Source organism: Vombatus ursinus, unplaced genomic scaffold, assembly GCF_900497805.2.
Source record: "Vombatus ursinus unplaced genomic scaffold, bare-nosed wombat genome assembly UNPS02014789.1, whole genome shotgun sequence".
Lineage (NCBI taxonomy): Eukaryota > Metazoa > Chordata > Mammalia > Diprotodontia > Vombatidae > Vombatus > Vombatus ursinus.
Genome location: NW_020954567.1, coordinates 11,797,725 through 11,820,458, shown reverse-complemented (window position 1 = coordinate 11,820,458; position 22,734 = coordinate 11,797,725). Strand labels below are relative to the sequence as shown.

The 22,734-nt window shown below is 39.5% G+C and overlaps 1 long non-coding RNA gene across 2 annotated transcripts in view; it reads right to left on the bottom strand.

Moving 5' to 3' along the window:
• The window catches only part of LOC114047484, a 135,261-nt gene that overhangs the window by 60,974 nt on the left and 51,553 nt on the right, over nucleotides 1–22,734 (bottom strand). For both annotated transcript variants that reach the window (XR_003569617.1, XR_003569616.1), the window contains exons 2-3: nucleotides 8,661–8,771; nucleotides 5,974–6,077 (exon numbers count right to left, since the gene is read on the bottom strand). This is a non-coding gene — a long non-coding RNA (uncharacterized LOC114047484). The remainder of the gene's footprint in view (nucleotides 1–5,973; nucleotides 6,078–8,660; nucleotides 8,772–22,734) is intronic.

Sequence of the window (22,734 nt, the reverse complement as noted above, 5' to 3'; positions counted from 1 at the left end):
TCAGAAAAACCTAGAAAGAGTTGCATGAACTGATGCAAAGTGAAGTGAGCAGAATCAGAAGAACATTGTATAAAGTAACAGCAATATTGTACAATGATCAACTGTGAATGACTTAGCTATTCTCAGCAATATGAAGATCCAAGCCAATATCCACCTCCAGAGAAAGAACTAATGGAGTCTGAATGAAGATTGAAGCATGCTTTTTTTTACTTTCTTTATTATCTTTTCATAGGGTTTGTTTTTTGGTCTGTGTTTTCTTTCACAACATGACTAATATGGCAATATGTTTTGCATGACTACACGTATATCAAATTGCTTGCCTTCTCAATTCAGGGGAGGGGGGTGGGGGAAGGAAGGTGGAGGGAGTGTGATGAGAGATAGGAAGGGAGAGAATTTAGAGCTCAAATTTTAAAAAAAGAATGTTTTTACATGTAATTAGAAAAAAATAATAATTTTTAAAAGAAGGGGGAAGGTGATCAAAGGCCCCATAATATAAGAGGTGGTGTTTGAGTTGAGTTTTGAAGGAGACTAGGGGGTTCCCTGGATAATCAGGGAAAAAGTTAGAAAATAATAGAATAGCTGCCATAGAGGAAGAGGCAGGAAAGACCAAAGGATAATCTCTAGATGGGTTAGAGAGTGGTGTTGTTGCCATTGCTGTTTGTCCTTTATTCTCGAAAAGGACCATGACATCAGGGAGGTGAGGCCATGACATGCAAGTGAATTGGATTTAAGTGAGGGAGGACTGTGCAAAGTCACCTGCCTCACTGTCTCCTCCAGAGCCACCTGGGTCCAGTGGCCAGATATCAATCAGAATGACTGGAGATGGCCCTCAGGAGGCAGAATATTCCAGACACGGAGAGCAGACAGTGAAAATGCTCAGAGGCCAGAAATGGAATGTGGTATTTGAAGAACTGTAAGGAAGGCACAGTCTCCACAATGCAGAGTACATGGAGTGGAGCAAAGTGTAAGACAACAGGAAAGATAGGAAGGGGCCAGGTTGTGAGGGACTTTGGAAGCCAAGTAGATTTTATATTTGATCTTGGAAGTAACAGGGAACCATTGGAGTTTATTGAGTGAGGAGGAAGGGGTCAGACCTGCTGTGTGACATGGTCAGACCTACAGTTTGGGATGGTCACTATGACCAAAGGGTGGATTGGAATGAAGAGACACTTGAGGAAGGAAGATCAATGAAAAGGTTAATGCAATGGTCTAGGTATGAGGTGATGTGAGCCTGAACCTGGGTGGTAGTTATGAAAGTGGAGAGCAGGAAATGCGAGAGATTTTGTGAAAGAATAATAACAGATGGAATTCATATAGCATTTTAAGGTTTGCAAAGTGCTTTACATATGCTGGAGAGTGTAGTTCTAAGTTGAAGGAGGAGAGGGAGGGAAGTAGGACTAAAAATTAAGAAACAGAAGGTTTCTTAAACAACCAAGAGAAGTAAAGTGGGACTGAGAAGGGCTGAGCTGGGTGGGGGATGGGGGCCAAGAAATTTAGAAGTAAGGTGATCATTATGACAAAGGATTCTTGGCCTTACACACACACACACACACACACACACACACACATTAATATATATGATTAAAAAGAAAATCAATTATACTAAAACACAACTATAAAAATGTTTAAAAAAAAAAAAAAACCTTCAACGTTACCCGCCCTCAGGCATATCACTGCCGAGGCACAAAACTGACCTCCATGACTGTATTTTATGCCTGCAGCTTTGCTGCTTGCCTACAGTTTGTCTGCTGAGATTTCTTACACTGTAATAACATCATTTCTTCCTCTCTGAATGACGTGCCGTTAGTATGGAAATGCTAATGACTCAACATGAAAGAATCCGTCTAAGGCAGCAACATTTGCTGCAGATAATAGGCCAAAGAAGAGACTCTTAGCCCCCTACCTTAGGATCACAGGACCCTAGATGGAGCTGCAAGTGACTCTAAAGGTCATCTAGTCCAACCCCCTCATTTTACAGGTGAGGAAACTGAGGCCCATAGAAGGTAAGGCAGTCAGTCAACAAATATTTATTAATCCTTATGTTGTGCTAAACTGCTGGGACTACAAATACAAGAGGGAAAAAAGAAAACAGTCACTGATCCCAAGGAATTTACACTCTAATGGGAAAAGATAATAATAAAAGGAAGCTTAAAAGGTTGGGGTTGGAGGGAAGGATGAGGTTAGGGGTGGGTATGGAAGAGACAGTCTGGAGTGTAGTCTAAGAGGAATGAGACTTAGTGACTTTGAGCAGTGGAAAACTGGAACTCAAACTCTGGTCCTGACTCCAAATCCAGCAGCAGATAATAAGAGGTGGCATTGGCCGAAAGATCCCTGTTTGGGAATGCTCTTAGGCTTTTATCTCACCTCCAGAGACGGCAACATCCATTTTTTTTCACCATATCATCAACAAGCATTTATCTTGTCCTTCCTGGTATAGGACACCAGCAAGATGCTGGGAACACAGATGTGAATAAGGCAGAATCACTAATATCAAGGTCCTTACAGTCCAGTTGGTGGTACTGCACCACCTAGCTACCCCCACTGTAGTCTTTTGTGGTAGGAATCTGAAGGCGGGGACATGAAGTAAGGCCAGGTTAGCAAAATGGGACCAGGTATTGCAGCATTAGGCACTGCTATGACCCTCCCCCCTCCCTAAGCCACGATGAGATTGAGGGAGAGGTGTCTCCAAAACCCAGAGCCCCCTCAGACCCCACCCCCATTTCTGTGACTGCTTGCTGAGCTCATCTCAGTAAATAACCCCCTTAGCAATACAATTTCTTCCTCATCCTTCTCTCCATGGCCCTGTCAATAAGGGATCAGGATAATAATAGCATCTACCTCCCAGGGTCATTGTTGGAATCAATTGAGATAAGGCATGTAAAATGCTTTGAACAATCTTAAAATGTTATATAAATGTTTACTATTATTCTAATAATAACGGCAGCTAGGTAGCACAGTGGATAGAGCACCAGGTCTGGAGTCAGCAAGACCTGATGTGAAATCTGGCCTTAGACAATTAGTAGCTATATGACCCTAGACAAGGCACTTACTCCTATTTGCCTCAGTTTTCTCACCTGTAAAATGATCTGGAGAAGGAAGGGGCAAACCATTGTGGTATCTTTGTCAAGAAAATCCCCAGATGGAGTCATTGGACAGGAATGAACAACAATAACAAATTATTCTTATTCAAGTTCTTTTCCCCTCTTGCCTGGACTGTTATAAGCATCCTAATTGGTCAGCCTGACAACAGCCTTCCTTCTCATTGTTTCATTCTTAGAAAGAAGAATTGAAAGGAGTCCAAATTGTGTTTAAAGTTCCCTTCTGCCTTTTCAAAACTTCACGTAGGCATTAAAAAGAAAATCATCTATCCAGTGGTTCTCAAAGTGTGTTCCAGGGACCTCTGGGGGCTCCTATTTTTAGAGCAAGGATTCCTAATTTTTTGTGTCATGTGGGCCCCTTCTCAGAATAATGTTTTTAAATGCATGGCATAAAATATATAGAATTAGAAAAGAAACCAATTATATTAAAACTCAAATTATCAAAATATTTTTTTGTAAAAAATGAGACCAGAGATCCCAGGTTAAAAATAGCTGACCTAGATACAAGAGGGAGCATAGAAGTTTCTTGAGCAATAGAGTAAAATGATCAGAATTTTGCTTCAGGAATATCAATTTAGGGATGAAACAGCGAAAAGAAAGGCTGGAGTCTGGGAGACCAATTAGGAGATGATTATAATAGTTCAGGGGAGAGGTGATAAGAATAATAGCTAATATTTGTATAGCATTTTAAGATTTTCAAAGTATTTTACTTGCATTATCTCAGCTGATCCCCACAACAACCCCAGGAGATGGATGCTATTATTTTCTCCTTTTTACAGAGAAGGAAAGTGAGGCAGACAGAAATTAAATGACTTGCCCAGGATCACACAGCTAGTGTCTAAGGCAGGATGTGAACTCAGGTCTTCCCAAATACTCTCTCTACCTTTGTATTGTGATCAGTCCTAGAAAGAGAAAAGTGACATTTTTAAAGAGGATTTAAATTGGGAAAGATGCTCCCAGGTGACTATCATCTCATGTACCTTTTTCAAGGGGAAGAATTAGAGTAGGAGTAACAAGGTAGGGGAGAGCTGGGAAACATGTCCTCAGGTAATACAGGAAGGTAGGAAACATCTCTTAAAAACAGACAGAAGAAGCTTTAGGCTCTTCTGTGACAGAGACAGAGAGAGAGAGAGAGAGAGAGACACACACACACAGAGAAACAGAGTGAGGAGACAGAGAGACAGAGATAAAGAGAAACAGAGACAGAGAGAGACACAGAGACAGAGAGAAAAACAGAAAAACAGAGACAGGAGAGAGACAGAGATAGAGAGAGAGGAGAGAGACAGAGAGACCAAGACAGAGAAAGAGGGAAAAAGAGAGAGAGAGACAGAGACAGAGAGGAGAGAGACAGAGAGAAAGAAACCGAGAGAGAGGAGATAGAGACAGAAACAGACAGAGACAGACAGAGACAGAAAGAGAGATGCACAAACAGAAAGAGACTGAGACAGGGAGAGAGAGACAGAGACAGGGAGACAGAGACAGAGAAACAGAGACAAAGACACAGAGAGAGGAGAGACAGATAGAAGAGAGAGACAGAGAGACAAAGACAGACAGAGAGAGGAAAGAGATAGAGGGAGACAGAGACAGAGAGAGAGAGAGAGAGGAACAAGACAGAAACAGAGACAGACAGACAGTGATGGAGAGACAGAGACAGAGAGGAGAAAGGGGGTGAGGGAAGGAGCAGGAGAGAGAGAAAGACAGTAGACAGTGCTACAACAACCCAGGTCCCCCATTTACAACTCATTCTCTACTGGGTCCCATTTTCCCTCTGACACAGTGAAAGGAGGGATGTGTTGAGGAGGGAGTGGGGGGAAGCTCTTTGTCCCTGTCTTGGCTGCTGGTCAAAGCCGTCAGTATTTTGACCTTCCTTTTGCTCCTGTGGTACTTTAAATAGTCATTTAAAAAACAAAACCCAAACCTAAATGGCCATCTACCATGAATTTATTTACTTATGAAGGCTCAGAGTAGGGTTGAGACCGGCAAAGTCCAATCCCAATGGAAAGGGGAGGCTGAATTCTTCCCTTGCACCTGTAGGATGAGGGCAGAACCAATTAGAGCATTTATTAAATAATAACCTCCCAAAGTGTTTGAGGCTTATTGCTGCTGCAGCTGATCTGACCAGGTTTAGAGGTACTTTGACACACACACACATACACATATACCATGGGATCCATGCCATGAAACATACATGCCTGCCCTGTGGAAAACACACAACGTATGTGGACAGAACAAGGTCTGTTCAGCAAGTCAAGACATTAAAAAATCAGCTTCAAGTGTGGCTGCTCCACCTGAGAAATGCAGGGCCCCAAGGCCCTTGAAAACAAGAGAGATTTCTCTATTTAGTGCACTGAGTTGTGGGCGGCAAGGACGGGAGATGTTGGGGAAGAGGAGATACCCTGCCAGCACATAATCAAAGACCTTTGAGTCTGTAGGTGTTTAATCAAAATTCTTACATAAGCAAGATCTGCTCTAGGGAGCCCGCAGCAGCCATCCAGCAAACCATCCAATGGGGCTGAAACCAACCGTCTTAGGCATATTCAATTCCTAGCAACTGCTCCATTGAGACAGTTCACTCAGATCAAAACCAGGGTGACACACTTGCCACCTACTGCCCACACATAAAATCAAAGACACTTCTACTGGTGGTGAGCTCTAACTCTGCAAGGGCTCTCAAGACCCTGCCTTATTTATTCTTGGATCATCTCCTTTAGCACCGTGTGTTAGTACACAGTAGGCATCTAATAAATCCTTGTTGCATGAATGAATCTGCATGAAAGCCCATCTTCCTCAAGAGCAACTTGCCTTCCTGTCCCTCAAAGACTTAGATTTCCCCTAGGGAATATTGAACCACATGTGCTGATTAAAGGGAACATACCTCAAAGTTAGACATTCCCAGAATGGAGTGGAGATCACTGAGAGCTGTTCGCAGTCACACGTCCTTGGGCAGAGCTGAAGTAATCTTCCAGGCTGAAGAGTTCTCTGGAAATTGATGATTAATTAGTCTGCATTGCAATCAGGTGAGAAATCCAGAAGTTTAGTAACTATAACTTCTCTGGTAATCTCGGGTAACTCTCTAAGAGACAGAAAAGCTATTGAACTGATCATTGGAGAGGGTTTCCTGAGCGTTCCCTAAAACCAAGGAAATCACAGATACACACATAGATATACATATACACACATACACATATATGTGTGTATGTATATATGTATATCTATGTGTGTATATACGTATATGGAGAGAGGTACACATAAACACACATGCATACATAAATGTGTATGTGTATGTATGTGTATACATACATAAGTACATAATTCATTCACACATGTATGAATAGATAAGTAAATCAACAAATAAGTAAATGAAAGAATAGATAAATGGATGAAAAATCAACAGATAAATAAATTAACAAATAGATAAACAGATAAATGAATAAATAAATGCAGCAAGATGGGATGCAATAGATAAAAATAAGGGATGTCACAAGGTAATACTTGAGGTTAACAATACCAAAAATCAGTATTATAAGTTGAAGGGATTTAATAGAACCATAAGTCTGCCTGCATAGTCAATGAATTAAACACCAAGCATTTATTGAATGCCTACTAGATGCCCAACCCACACGATTTATGTAGTTGACATAAGATAATGGAAGGAGTACATTCCTAGAAGTCAGGTGATATGGATTACAATCCTGCTGCCCCCTCTCACTGGGTACGTATGTCTTGGACAAGCCATCCTGTCTCAACCAGACCTTCTATAAAATACCACTGCTAGACTGAGTGAATGCTAAGGTCCTCTATAACTTTATGAATCTTTCCTTCTCTTCAGACATTCTTTAAATTAAAATGTTAATGCTGCTTCCCTGGAAGTTTTCACTTCTTGATTTTCTACCTTTATTTCCTCCTCCAGAGAGACAGTAGATCAAGTGCTAGCCTGAGAGTCAGGAAGACCTGAGTTCAAATCCTGTCTTCTGCACATGCTATCTGTTTGATGAGGGCCAGGTCATTTAACCTTTCAGGGACCCTAGCAACCCTCTTAGATGATAAAGTACAGACTCATATACAATCTGTAATAGTAGAAGTAGCTTCCACACCAGCGAGTTATCAACACTGATGAAATTACAAGGCTGAACCTAAATTAATTAATTAATTCGTTTTGGTTACTTATTAACTTATTTATTTATAATTTAGAAATTAATTTATTGTTTATTAATAAATTAACTTTTCACCTATTTTTTTTATTCAGATGTTCCAACTCTGAAATGCCCACAGGAGAGTGAGAAATAATATCAGCCAAAGCAGAGGTGAAAGAGTTCCAGAGACTTGAGCCATAGTATTAACTGCCTACAACAAGTCTACACTAGGAGAATAGTGATTAGGCCTTGGAATGGAGATTTTAAAAAGCTTTATTCCAACTCTATACATTTCCCTTTCTTCCCCTTATACCATAACTACAGCCTCACTTTCTCTTATTCACGGATCACAGATTATAGAACTGGAGATAAATTAGTCAGATTCCACCACTCCAGACCTGGATTTCAAGGAACAAAGATGGTACCCCCCACTCAATCAATCTAACTCTGGCATGTTTATTGATGGTACACAGGCCAAACTAGTAGACAAAGGATGCTGAGAGTACATTTGCCAAACATGTTTGCCCTTAGCCTGGATTTTGCTTCATCTGGTTCTGAAGATATTGAAAGGTCAGATAGAGCGAATTTCATGAGATGTCAGCCCTGGCCCAGATGTGATCTGGATCTCAGGGGTTCATGGCTTACGATGATTTATCCTGTTTTATTCCTAGGAGCAAGAGCCCTTTATAAATGCGCCCACTGAGGACAAGCAGACCTCAGACATTCATAGATAGATATAGATATAGGTATAGGTACAGATACAGATACAGATACAGATACAGATACAGATACAGATACAGATACAGATACAGATGTAGATGTAGATGTAGATATATGTATGTAGTTATGTATATGTATGTATCTATATTCACATACATATATGTACATGTATATATATGAATATATCTATATTCACATACATGTGTGTAGGTGTATGTATATGTATATATTGTGTATATATGGGTCACAAAGAGGCTTGATAATGATAAAAACAGGAGTGAGCAAAATTCATGTAGTGCTAACTTTTGGATTGGTTAATCATTCCAGCAGGCAGGTACAGTGGGTAGAGTACTGGACCTGGAGTCAAGAAGTCCTGAGCTCAAAATTGGTCTCTGACACTAGCTATGTGACATTGGGAAAGTCACTTAACCTCTGTCTGCCTCAGTTTCCCCACCTGTGAGATGGGAATAATAATAGCACCTCCTGTCTCCCAGGGTTGTTTTGAGGATCAAATAATATAATACTTTTTAAGTGCTTTGCTTTACAAACTTGAAAGTGCTATATAAATGCTAGTTGCTATATTACTGTTTGGCTGCTTCTATCTACATCTTCTTCTCTGGGAGGAGGAGGGGGAGAGGAGGAATCTGTCTGCATTGTTTCAGCAATCTCTTCATTTTAAAAATCAAGAAACTGAGGTAAAGTGACTCACCCAAAGTTTCACCAAAAGGAAGTGGAAGGATTGGGATTTGAATATAGGTTTTACAACTTCAAATTTAGTGTTCTTTCTGTTAGACCAGACTAGCTGGGGTCCCTGCATCTCCTGCATGGTGAAGGAAGAAAAAAGATAGTCACTTTTTTTTTTCATATTTGTGGAACAAAACAAGCATTTCTATGACATAGTACAATAAAAAAGGATGATTACATACGAAACTGCAAATCTACCATGCACAACTTGCTATTTCTTTCACAGATACAACAAAATTTTCATGTACATTTCCTTTTTTTCTTCCATCCACCCTCCCCTATCCCAGAGATAGCTACCATTAGATGCAATTAGGCAGCTAGTCACTTGTGAACCAACAAGATGGCATTTGCCATCACAAAGTATTTAAACATTCCTTCCCAAGAGAAAGGTAAGATATCTTTATCCCTATACCTATGTATCTCTATATACCTATATATCTATATCTTTGCCTATATTTACAGCTTTATCTATCTTGTAGCTGTAGCTATTTTGTTATATAGCTAAATCTGGATCTGCATCTGCATCTATATGCCTATTTGTATGTGTGGAGCATGCATTTCTGGCCAGAAGATATGGACTATGAATTGATGCATGACAGCAAGATCTGAGGTAAATGTTAATACCTTTGGAGCAGTTCTGTAAGTTTGCCAGGAGTCCTTCCCACCTCCTGTATGCCTCTAGTAGAGGGGATGGGTTAAACGATACAGGTTAATGTGTGTCCTTTTGTGTTTTAAGCATTTTACAGTGGAAGAAGAAATAACTTCTATTTTATGTCCACTGTTGTCTACACTGAATAACTTTTCTACAAGGAATTCTATTCATGTCTTTCTGAAGAGACATGAGCCATCCTTAACCTTTATTTTAGAGGTTTCCCCCAAAGTTCTACTCTAGAGTTGGGGCATAACTTTCCAGAGTTTTAAAAGTCTATCTTTGGGCCAGGGACAAAGGACAAGCTTTTTTTCAGAAATTATACTTAATGGAAAGACCCAAGGAATTCCCTAGCTTTGACCAAAGACTATATACCACCTCAAGGGGCACAGTGGATTCAATGGGGCCAAGGAAAAGGTGAGGGAAGGATTTTTTCATTTGCTCAGTTTTCCCTTTTGGAAAGGTGTCAGGATTCTTCCTTTGGTAACTCTGTGCTTCTGTCCAGATACTGAGTGAAGGCGAATGAGTTTGGAAATGAAACCAATAAAAATGAGAAGTCAACCTGAATACAATCAAGTCACACTCTAGTCAAGTATTTTGCTCTTAACTAGTACATACACATTAAAATTCTCTGAGTGATATTGAAGTTGTTAATGTTGTTTGTCTAAGGAAGTATGGATGGATTCAATCTACCCCCAACCTTACATTTGTATTATATTTGTTTTTGAATACATTAAGTCCTTCCACCAAACTGTGAGCTCCACAGGAGAGACTATATCTTATTTAATCTGTGGTTTTCCAGTACCTAAAGTCATGATCTTCACTAGTGGTGGGTCAAGTTGAAGGTGATATCAATGATGATATGGTGATATTAGGGATGATATGGTGATATCACAGGGTATTTTCCTAATTTAAAAAAAAATCTGATTAGTCCTCACAATGCCTCTAGGAAGAAAGAAGGGAACAGGAATTATTTGACTGAAGAGAAACTTGAAGAATTTAAACAACATCCCCAACATCATTTTAAAATAATCAACGACATAAGGAAGAATAGTGTTCACATCTACATAGCTGCCAAACAGATATTTCATGTGACCATGTTACTCCCTTATTTGATAATCTTCAGTGGCTATTTAATGACTTTAGGAGAAAATATAAAAGCATCAGCCCATTCATTAATAGTTGTTTATAATATTGTTCCCACCTGCCTTTCTTTCTAATCTTATCACATATTATGCCCATACTATAGTCTACCTTCCAACTACACTGGCCTACTGGCAGTCCCCCATAAAGGACACTCTAGCCCCCATCTCAGTGTCTTTGTAACTGTCTGGTGTGTGTTCCCTCCTCATTTCTACAGCCTAGACTCCCTTCAAAGCACACCCAACATTATACCTCTTACTTAAAGCCCTTCTTGATGCCTCCCCCACCCCACCCTTATAAATATTCTCTCATTCTTGACATTACATCGGATTTATTTCTCTGGGTGCATATGATTACCTCACCACCCCCCAAATGAATATAAGCTCTTCAAGATGAGGGACTGGGACATTTCTGGTCTTCATATTCCCAGTGCCCATCATCAGGCCACGATCTAGAGTTGGAATCGTCCTTAGAGGCCACCCCCTCATTTATATGCGGAAACTGGGGATGAGGGTCTTACCTGAGTTCAAGTGGGTGTTAAATAAGTGGAATTTTAGCCTAAATCTTTGTTATTATGCTTCATTATGTGTGGTAAACCTTTAATAAATATTCATTGAATGGATCCAATTGAACCTAGTGATTTTCAAGCCAGTCAAAACGAGATTTACCAAAACTTAGCTGACTTCCAAACTCCTCCTCATGTTTCTAAGTCATGTTTCAAATTAGGGAGTGGGAAGGAGGTGGTTCCTGGGAATGTTTGTTTTAAGGAAGAAAAAAAGGATTTGAAGAATTCTGCATGTGTTCTATAGGCAAGTGTATATGCCATCCTGACCTAGTGGCATGGGAAGTACAGAGTTACCAACATGACTAGAAGTAGGGAAGGGTTGTTGACAATTTTGATCAGAGCCAATGGAAATTTTTTAGTTGTAAAAATATGAGAAAAATTTTCATTTTCTGACTATAGCAACAGGCTTGATCTAATAATGTTACTTTCTTGCTTTTCCTTAAAGCACCAAGTCTGAGCCCAGCCTTCAGGTTCCCCTATAATGTTTCCTCTACTCCCCCACCCTGGTTTCTTCCATTTAGATGATACCAACCCCAAGAACAGGTATATGGTAAAGGTCACAGTCAAAACCAAAGAGTTTCACAAAAACAATTGTTGCCACCAACCTTCCCCTAAACCCCGCCCCCCATGGTGACCAAAAAAAAAAAAATCTAAGAGGGATTGGTTTGGAGGGACTTAGGTCAACTTTTTCTTTTCAGTTTCAACTCCATTTTTATAAAAACTCTTGGTTTCTAGTGACCTTTCACGTCTATGCAGAGGATAATAAAATTCATGACATGAACAATCTAAATTTAAAGGGATATCAAACTGTCTTTTTTTTTTCAAACCAACTCTAGTACAGATGTCATCTAACCAGATGACACCCTTGATCCAAGACGTCCTCAGTCACAGGCAGGCTTGATCGAAACTGGTCAAAGTCAAAGAACACTATATGATCTCAATTCTAAAGATAGCAAGTGAAATAACTCACAGACTGAAATTTTCAGGCAGGAATTCAATTCTACCATGAGCAATCTATTGCATAGGTTCAGAGAAAAAGTTCAGATGTAATCATCTGCATAGAGGGACATATGTAGCAAAATTAATTCATTCAACATATGTATGCATGCATGTATGTGCATTTATAGATGATGTAGATAGATATAGATAATAGAGATGGAGATGGAGAAAGAGAGGTAAGGAGAAAGAGACAGAAAGAGAGAGAAAGAGACACAGAGAGACTTCTACACACATATTAAGGGTGGGTCTCTTTGTCTCATTCAGACTAAAAGTGAAGGAGCTATTGCTTTGCTTCCTTCCTTCCTTCCTTCCTTCCTTCCTTCCTTCCTTCCTTCCTTCCTTCCTTTCTTTCTTTCTTTCCTTCTTTCCCCAACGCAAGCCCTACTTGGTCATTGTTTGGGCCCTGGTTGGCTTAGGGTGAATGTAAATAGCAACTGTTTCTGTTTTGGCCAGAAACTCTGAGGGTCTTCCCCTCCCAAATCTATTTTTAAGAGGCTATTTTTTGCCTCATTTCTTCTTAAGCCTTAATCATTGAATAGGCTTTGCCTCAGTCAAATTGAGACCTGTTAAAGATCTTAGGTTGAAAAAGGCCAAGGGTCCTCACTGCATCCTGGGCCATCTCCAGTTGTCCAGATCTATATCCGGCCACTGGACCCAGATGACTCCAGAGACAAAGTGAGGCTGGTGACTTTGCACAGCCCTCCCTCACTTGAGTTTAATTCACTTACATGTCATGGCATCACCTTCCTGATGTCTTGGTTCTCTTCAAGAAAAAAGGACAAGCAGCAAGAAGAGGCTGTACTTATGGGGCTAATTCTAGTACCTGTCACAAGAACTCTGATCTGCACCACTTGCAATTTGGCTGCTTCACCTCTTCTTAAGTAACTTAACAAATTTCACTCCTGGAGGCTCCATGTTGATGTTAAACTTAGTTTGGACACCTGATTGGCCTAGCCCCCTGCAGCTTAGAAGAGCTAAACCCAAGAGATCTACCAACCTCAGTCTTCCCAGTAGCTGAGATTACAGATGTGAATTAACATACTTGGCTTCAATGTATGTTTTTAGTACCTACTACTTTGAAACACTCAAAGCCAGTTGATATAGGGATAAAATGATGTACATAAAACGTAGTCCCTGTCCTCAATAAGCTAACATTCTAGTAAGAAAGATTAGAAATGAAAATAGGTAGCAATAATATAAGACTAGAGACAACAAACAAATAGCTCTTTCTAGGAGTTTGGCTGTGACAAGGAGGAGAAATCTATTCCAAATCATTACTGGTCTTTGACCTACATAAGCAGAAATAGCACAAGAGAAGAATGGGGTGATCTAGGGCTGGACATGACAAGGAACAAGTGACAAAAGATGAAAGGACTGGAGAGTAAAGGCAGAATGAGTGGCTAAGGTTGTAGTGGAGCTATGAATTGATTCAAATATTCTGGGAGACTTGGAATTAAACTAAGAAAGTGACTAAAGTGTGAATACTCTTTTATCCAGAGATCCCACTGTTAGGCTTATACTCCAAGAAGAATAATGACCAAAGGAAGACACTCATTTTCTGTCCCTCTCTCTTTCCCTCCTTCTCAATCTCTCTCTCTCCCTCCCTATATATGTCATATATATATACATATATATGTATGTATGTGTATATATATATATAATATATATGTATGTATTATTAAGAAAAAAAATAATTCTCCCAACAAGATAAAACTAGCTCAAAAACAGAACAGGACTTCATTCTATAATTATAGGAAAAGAAAGACTGAAGTTAGAATCCTAACTAGATTTGTCTCCTAAAAGAGGAAGATTCACAGAGAGACCTCTATACATTCCTAAGAGCACCAAATTAACATAATTAACAACCCATAAAGAAAAAACTAGATGCAGAATATAATAGAACTAAATGGGATGCAAAGATGCAAAGTCTGTAACTGCTTTAGATTATCTATGGCCTTGTTTGATCAGTAAAGCCTGGCATCACCATTAAAACAGATATAGGCTAAGTTGGAAATAATATTTCAGATTCCTGGACTAGTCACTCTAATGCATTCTCAAATTCACTTCTAAATGAAGAGCTATAGCTTATTATGCTTTTATCAATAGCAAAAATATTTCTAGAGGCACTTTCTGTGGTAGCAAAGAATTAGAAAGTATCCCTCTTCAATTGGGGAACAGCTAAATAAATTGTGACACATGAAAATAATTTAATATTACTGCTTAGTAAGAAATAATTTGAACAATCTAGAGGGCGGAACCAAGATGGCAGAGGGAAAGCAGTGACTTGCTAGAGCTCTCCCCCAAACCCCTCCAAAGACCTACAAAAAATGGCTCTAAACAAATTCTAAAGCAGCAGAACCCACAAAAAAACAGAGTAAAACAAATTTCCAGCACAAGACAACCTGGATGGCTGATCAGAAAGATATATCGTGCAGGGCTGGGAGAGGAGCGCAGTTCGGAGTGGGCTCTCAGGCCACAGCGACCCTGGAGCAGGCCTCAGAGGACTGAATCGCAGGCAGCTGTGGTGGTTTCCAGACTTCTCAACCCCTGAACCCCAAAGACAACTTAGAAGGTCAGTGGGAAAAGTCTGTGACTGCGGTGAGAGAAAAAGCTAGGTCTCAGCCGCAAGTCCAGAGTGTGCCCTCGGGGCAGCAGCTGTGTCCTAAGCTTCCAGCCCAGAGACTGAGGGGGAATCCAGTGGCTGATCAGAGGGGGATTTCAAGGATCTCTTTGCCAGGGCTGAGGCAGGAATCTCTTGCTTTGCCCATGCTTGAGTCACAGTTCTGAGGGGCAGTCCTGGGGTGAGGAGGAGCCCTGGCATGGTGGAGCTTGTTGTGGTGGTAGAGAGGAAACACCTCGCCCCTTATCATAGCACCTTGGAAGAACTGACACTTTTCAGGTCCCTACAAGTATCTCTGAAAACAGCTGTACAAACCCCCGAAGCTTGGGACAGTACATTCTCCACATTGGAAAGAGACTCTTACCTTAACAAAGAGTTTAAAACTCAAGTAATTGGTTGAGATCATGAGCAAGCAGCTCAAAAAGAGTCAGACTATATTATCTTACTTTGGTGACAAAGAAGATCAAAACATACAACCAGAAGAAGAAAACAAAGTCAAAGTTCCTACATCCAAAACTTCCAAGAAAAATATGAATCAGTTACAGGCCTTGGAAGAGCTCAAAAGGGATTTTGAGAAGCAAGTAAGAGAAGTAGAGGAAAAACTGGGAAGAGAAATGAGAGTGATGCAAGAAAATCTTGAAAAGCAAGTTAACAGCTTGCTAAAGGAGACCCAAAAAAATACTGAAGAAAATAACACCTTAAAAAATAGTCTAACCCAAATGGCAAAAGAGGTCCAAAAAGCCAATGAAGAGAAGAATGCCCTAAAGAGCAAAATTGGACAAATGGAAAAAGAAGTCCAAAAGATTACTGAAGAAAATACTTCCTTAAAAATTAGAATAGAGCAATTGGAAGCTAGTGACTTTATGAAAAATCAAGACACTGTAAAACAAATCCAAAAGAATGAAAAATTAGAAAACAATGTGAAATATCTCATTGGAAAAACAACTGACCTGGAAAATAGATCCAGGAGAGAGAATTTAAAAATTATTGGACTATCTGAAAGCCATGATCAAAAAAAAAGCCTAGACATCATCTTTCAAGAAATGATCAAGGAAAACTGCCCTGATATTTTAGAACCAGAGGGCAAAATAGAAATTGAAAGAATCCACCGATCTCCTCCTGAAAGAGATCCCCAAAGGAAAACTCCTAGGAATATTGTAGCCAAATTCCAGAGCTCCCAGGTCAAGGAGAAAATATTACAAGCAACCAGAAAGAAACAATTCAAGTATTGTGGAAACACAATCAGGATAACACAAGATTTAGCTGTTTCTACATTAAGGGACCACAGGGCATGGAATATAATATTCCGGAGGGCAAAGGAGATAGGATTACAGCCAAGAATCATCTAACCAGCAAAACTGAGTATAATTCTTCAGGGGAAAAAAATGGTCATTCAGTGAAATAGAGAACTTTCAAGTATTCTTGATGAAAAGACCAGAGTTAAATAGAAAAATTGACTTTCCAATACAAGACTCAAGTGGAACATGAGGAGGTAAACAGGAAAGAGAAATCATAAGAGACTTATTAAGGTTGAACTGTTTACATTCCTGCATGCAAAGATATTTGTAACTAATGAGACCTTTGTCAGTATTAGGGTAGTTGGAGGGAAGAAATTATATGTATGTAAGTAGATAGATAGATAGATAGATAGATAGATAGATAGATAGATAGATAGATAGATAGATAGATAGATAGAGGGCACAGGGTGAATTGAAGATGAAAGGCTCATATCTGGAGAATAAAATTAAGGGGTGAGAGAGGATTATACTGGGAGAAGGAGAAAGGGAAAGGTAGAACAGGGTAAATTATCTCACAAAAAAAAAACAGAAAAGAAAAGGCTCTTACAGTGGAGGAGAAATGGGGGAAGGTGAGAGGGAATGAGTGAATCTTATTGTCATAGGATTTGACTTAAGGAGGGAATAACATACACACTCAGTTGGGTATGGAAATCTGTCTTACCCTACAGGAAAATAGGAGGGGAAGGGAACAAGAGAGTAGGGGGATGATAGAGAGGAGGGCAGATTGGGAAAGGGGGTAATCAGAAGCAAATACTTCTGAGGAGGGACAGGGTCAAAAGAAAGAATAGAATAAATGGGGGGGGCAGGATAGGATTAAGGGAAATAGAGTTAGTTTTTCACAGCATGTCTACTATGGAAGTGTTTTGCATAACTGCACATGTATAGCTTGCCTTTTCAATGAGGGTGGGTGGGGAGGGAGGAAGGGAGAAAATTTGGCACCCAAAATTTTAAAAACACATGTTCAAAAAACAGTTTTTATATGCAACAATAAGAAATACAGGAAATGGGGTACAGAAATCTATCCTGCCCTACAGGAAAATGGAAGGGGAAGGCGGGGAGAGATAGCAGGGAAAGCAGACTAGGGGAAGGGGTATTCAGAATGCATGCCATCTTGGGGTGGGGAGGGGTGAGATGGGGTGAAAATTTGGAACTCAAAATCTTGTGAAAGTAAATGTTGAAAACTAAAAATTAAAAAAATTTTTAAAAAAAGAAATAGTTTGACTAAAGCAGAGAAGAATTCTATAAGCAGGTGGAAATTGAAAGAAACAGAACCAGGAAAACAACAGACACAATGACCACAACAATCTAAGTAGAAAGAATAACAATAACAAAACAATTGAAACTGAATTCTGTGAAATTATAATAATCAAATTTGGCCCCAAAGAGAAAAAAAATAAGGCATTTCTCTCACTTCTCTGCAAAGGTAGGAGACGATGGGTGTGGAACACTGCATATGATTTTAGACTTTTTCCAATGTGTTGATTGGTTTTTCTGTATTGTTCTTTTCTTTTTTTTTCTAATTCTTTGTTATGAGGAATGGCTTTCTGGGGAGAAGAGAGGAAATCATATATTGGGAAATATAGGAGATATAAAAACAAAAGATATCAATAATTTTTAAAGCAGTTAACCATGAAGTCTGGCATGGGCATGGAGTTTTTAACCATGTTGAGAAGGGTGAATTGAACAAAATAAGGAAGGTTATATCAATTGTAAATCCCAGTGGGGGCAGATCATTGGCACCATAGATATAAAGTGTAAGAGAGAAGATAATGAAGTTTTGATCGCAACAAGGACCACACCAAGTTTGAGATATCAGAAAAAGAATGCTAGTGGGGCAGCTAGGTGGTACAGTGGATAAAGTGCCAGCCCTGAAGTCAGGAGGCCCTGAGTTCAAATCCAGCCTCAGACACTGGACACTTACTAGCTGTGTGACCCTGGGCAAGTCACTTAACCCCATTGCCAAGATAGAAAGAAAGAAAGAAAGAAAGAAAGAAAGAAAGAAAGAAAGAAAGAAAGGAAGTAAGGAAGGAAGGAAGGAAGAAAGAAAACAAAAGAATGCTACCACACAAGACCCTATGGCTCATGTGGAAGGAAGATGATGGTCTATACATCTTAAAGAGCTAAAGAAGTGAATTAATTGAATTATTTTAATTAATTAATTATAATAATAATAAAATAATTGAATTAAATGAATTAAACACTGGATCCAATGGGTCATCATGAAGGGTGCGAGAGAATAGGGTAAGGGAGAAGAATATAAGCCAGGTACAATAATTACCTAGGAAAGTGGAAGTGAATATAAAAGGATAGTGGACAAAAGCAGTATTGAAGTTTGAAGAGGGACAACATGGACTTCCACCAATAGGAAGCTGAGAGAAGGTAGTAGTCTGATGATGCTGATGATGGTAATCAACACTTACAGACTGTTTTAAGTCTTGCAAAGCACTTTCCACATGTTATTTCCTTTGACCTTGTTTGTTGATCTGAAAGTGGCCTTGGAAAGGGAAGAGAAGGCCGAACCCAGCTCTAGGAGAAGTTAAAAGCTTGTCAGCCCCTCTTCGACATAAGCACTCTACTTATTCTTGCCTCCTCACTGTCTCTTCAATATGCCATGCATGTACTCTCTTCCAAGCCTCTGTTCATGTTGTTCCCCTTGTCTCAAATACCTTCTCTCCTCCTTTCCAGATGTCCTGTCTATCCTTCAAGGACTAAATTAAGTCTTTTCCTGTTTAATGAAGCCTTCCTTAGTCACTCCAGATCTAGACTATGTACATATTACAAGTATCACACTTTGAGAAATAATAGCTTACATATTTTATGGGTTTGTGTCTTGTTACACTAAGCTAAGTTGTCTATAGGTTATTTGAGTATGTGCTTTTTATATTTTTTATATCCTTTTTCCATCCCTCATTTATCTCCTCTTCATTAGTCTCCCTCTGATTCTCTGTCTCTCTGTGTCTGTCTGTCTGTCTGTCTGTCCATCTGTCTCTATCTCTCTCGGTCTCCTAGAAAACAAAAGCAAAGGTGGGGACTGAAATCCAGAGGAGAAAAAAGGAAACGAGAGATTTCCTTGAAGCAACATTGCAAACCCAGTTTATACCCTCATTGCTAAAGAGCTTTTTAAAGGGGCAGGCTGATAGAGCCCTGGCATGGGATCAGGATATCTGAGTTCCAGTCCCATAGCTGGACTGTCAGCTCATTTAGCCTCTTCCGTAAAGCAAAAATAACAATGTCACCTCCTCTTGCCTTCATAAGAATATGATAGGTTCTGTGGACTACTAGGATGATAAAGATTTCGTGACTAATTTTTCCTTTGTGACTTTAATTTATTATTATACAAATTATATAAATATCAATTAATATTAATTTAATTAATTATTTTTTTCCTTTCATGACTTAGTTTTCTTCTTAGTTCAGACTTTCTGGGATTGGGGGAAAAAGAAGAATATTACAATAAGACATGGAGCTAAAAAGGAAAACATGGGCCACTGTAGAAGCAAAAGGGTGGCAGAAGATAATTTTCAGTAAAGTAAGAAAGAAGGACAAAGAAGAGAATAACAGAAATGCAAATACAGCTTGGAATTATAGGACTTATAATTGGAAAGAGTCTCAGGGACTGTCTGAGTCTCCTATCTTAGATATAGAAAATATTGATCAATGAAGTGATAGATTATATTTATGCAAGTTTCCATTGTACGTATTTCTTGTTTTTGTACCTATAAATGAACATCTTCTTTTCCGCAAACCCACCTAGCTATTCTCCCAAGGCCAAGCTTTTTTCCCTCCTAATAAAAGAATCTCTAGCAATATATGAACTAATACAATAAAACATCAATTAAACATAAAACACTGAGATGGGGGTCTTACAGCCAATTTTATGATTAATAAGCTCAATCTGTTCCTATTATAATCCTGGTTGTTAAAAATCATTCTAAAATGTATCAGTCTATTTTCTTGCCTTACTAAAGACAGCCAAGTGAACATAATTGTCAAGTAAAGATTAAATTGAAAATCCTATATTATTATGAAGGACTACTTTTATGATAATATAGTCATTGTACAAGATCATAAACTTCAAAGGCATCTTATCTGATCCTTTCAATTTATAGTTGAGGAAAATGAGGACCAGATAGTTAAGTGATTTGCCCAAGGTCACACAAGTGTTCAGTGACAGAGATAGAATTTGAATCCAGGTCTTCAGACTCTGAATTCAGTGTTCCATTTCACTGACAGCTGGTGGAGACATAGAAATGGTTAAGAGTCTGAATTTGATTTGCACTGGTCACACGAACCAGTATTGTTTTGATTAAACCAAGTACCTGTTATTGCGTGCTCTCTTCTCGTGGGAACATAGAATCATACAATAGAGCTGGGAGGTACCTTCAACACCATCTAAACTAACTTCTTCATTTTGCAGATATCGAAACTCTGCCTAGAGAAGTGCTGTGACTTTGCCATAGGTCCCACAGGTAGATAGTGGCAGGTCTGGGACCAGGAAGAACTCAGATCTCCTGACTCACAGACCATTGACATTTTCTACTTCATTGACATTTGACTTTTTCTCCTAAAAGTGCCATCCTGCATCAGTTAATTGATTAACTTCATTAATTAACTCAATAAATTAATTAACAATATTATTAAACTAATTAACTTCATTCATTTCTGTTCAAGCATTAAAAGTTTCACTTCATTTGTGAAGTCACCACGTTATTCTGAAGAAGGACTTTGTTTATTTCTGGGGCATAATATAGGTCATATGTTCTTCTGTTGACAGCACGGTGCTTAATTATGTATTACACACATTCATTTTTGGGATGAAAATCCCAGAAACTCCACAGTGTCTAGCAGAACGCCAAGAAGTTCAGGCCTCTTCAGAGCGGAACATCGTTAGCACCTCCAGCAACAAAAGGGGGCTATTTGTGTGGGAGGGGGTGTGGCGATGAATAACATGTGTGACTGGATCGAAGGTCGCCACTGTGGTTTGACTGGTGACTTCAGTTTTTACTTGTTAAGTGCACCAGAGAACGGGAAAAAAGACTAAATAGTCTGATAAGGCGCTGGTGCCAAAGACCTCCCACTAGAATCCTCACCACGCCAGACAAGAGCAGGAAATGTGCTGGTGGGAACTCACAATCATGTGAGTTTCATGGTTACATCTTAAAGGCCATCATGAAGAACAGGAGTCTGGTTTCCATCTGGTTTTCTATTTCTCCACCCAAGCTCTTCACCAGGGCTAAGCAAGGTACATTGAAGGTTTATACTGGCTTCATTTCTGAAGGTTATTTCTTGGGAAATGTACAGTTTTTCATGGACAAAAGTTGAAGATTACCTCCTTGGCAATTATTTCCAAAGGGCTACCATTAAGTTTTTCTTTCTTTCTAAAATTCACAGGCTATAAATCTGGATGGGACCTTAGAGGTCTTGTAGTCCAACCCTATCATTTTACAGATAAGGAAATTGAGCAATGAGTTAACTTGGCCAAATTACGTAGGTAGGAAAGAACCAAGCAGACATTCAAACCCAGATCCTCCATAAATCTGGAGCTTTCTGCACAACATCATGCTTGTCTTTTATTGCTCATATCAGTAGAAATGATATTAGAGAAGAGACTTTACCAACTTCTGTGCCACTGTACCCTAGGGATCATTGGATCTTTCTATCTCACTTATAGCCCATTTGAATATGAGCTCCTCACTGTCTTATTTTTCTTTTTGTATTCCTACACTTACCTTTGTGCATAGCAAGTACTTAATAAATGTAATAAATTTTTTTTCATTCATATGGCCATGGAAAAGTTCATTGGAATACAGTTTCACACAGAGTAATAAAAAAAAAAAAAAAAACAGAGAGACCTGGACTATGAGGCAGAAGACCCGGGTTGTGTGCCTTGGCCAAATCATTTACCTTCTCTAGGCTCCAGCTTCTCCCCACCCTCCCACCCCAACTTTTCTAAGGTTTTCTAAGGGAGATCATAGAAGTCAATGTTTTGAGAGAGAGGCCACATGTTGAAATAGAGTCTGGATCAACCTGGTATGGAAACTTGCCTCCAGCACTTATTTGCTGTATGGCCATAGACAAGTCACTTAACCTATCTGAGCCTGACCCCCTCTCTTTGCCCCTCAAAATGAGGATAATACCTTCAGCACCTTCCTGAGAAGGCTGTTGTGTGCCTCAAAGGAGGTAGTGTGTATCAAGCACTTTGGGAACCTTTCAGCTCTTGTTACTTGAAAGGGATAAAGCAAAACCCAAGGAAAGGCAACCTGGTATGGTATCAATATATCAAGCAAGTCTTAGATCCATGAAGACCTGGGTCCAACTCCTCTCTCTGATTGATTGTCACTTGCTAGTTATGTGACAGTGGGAAAATCATTTAACATTGGAGCTTCAGAGGCAACTTAGAAAGGCTATCAGTTACAGACAAGGTGCCTATCTATATCAGCAAAGAAAATTGCCACACCAGGATTTCCTTACAGTGGGGAATCACGGGCCTATAGAGTTGCCCTGCCCCTACCAAAAGTACTACACATGGAAGATGAGAATTGGAGAATTGGAAGGAACCTTATTACCTATCTAGTCCAACTTAGATAGGAAAGGAATTCTCATTACAACATATGCAGCAAAGGGTCATCTAGCTTGAAGACTTCCAAAGGTGGGATGGGGGTGGGAGACATGGAGAGAAACTCACTCACTCTCGAGGCAGTCCATTCTACTTTCAGACAGCTCTAATTATCAGGAAGTTGGCTTGTTTGTTTGGTTTTTTTTCCA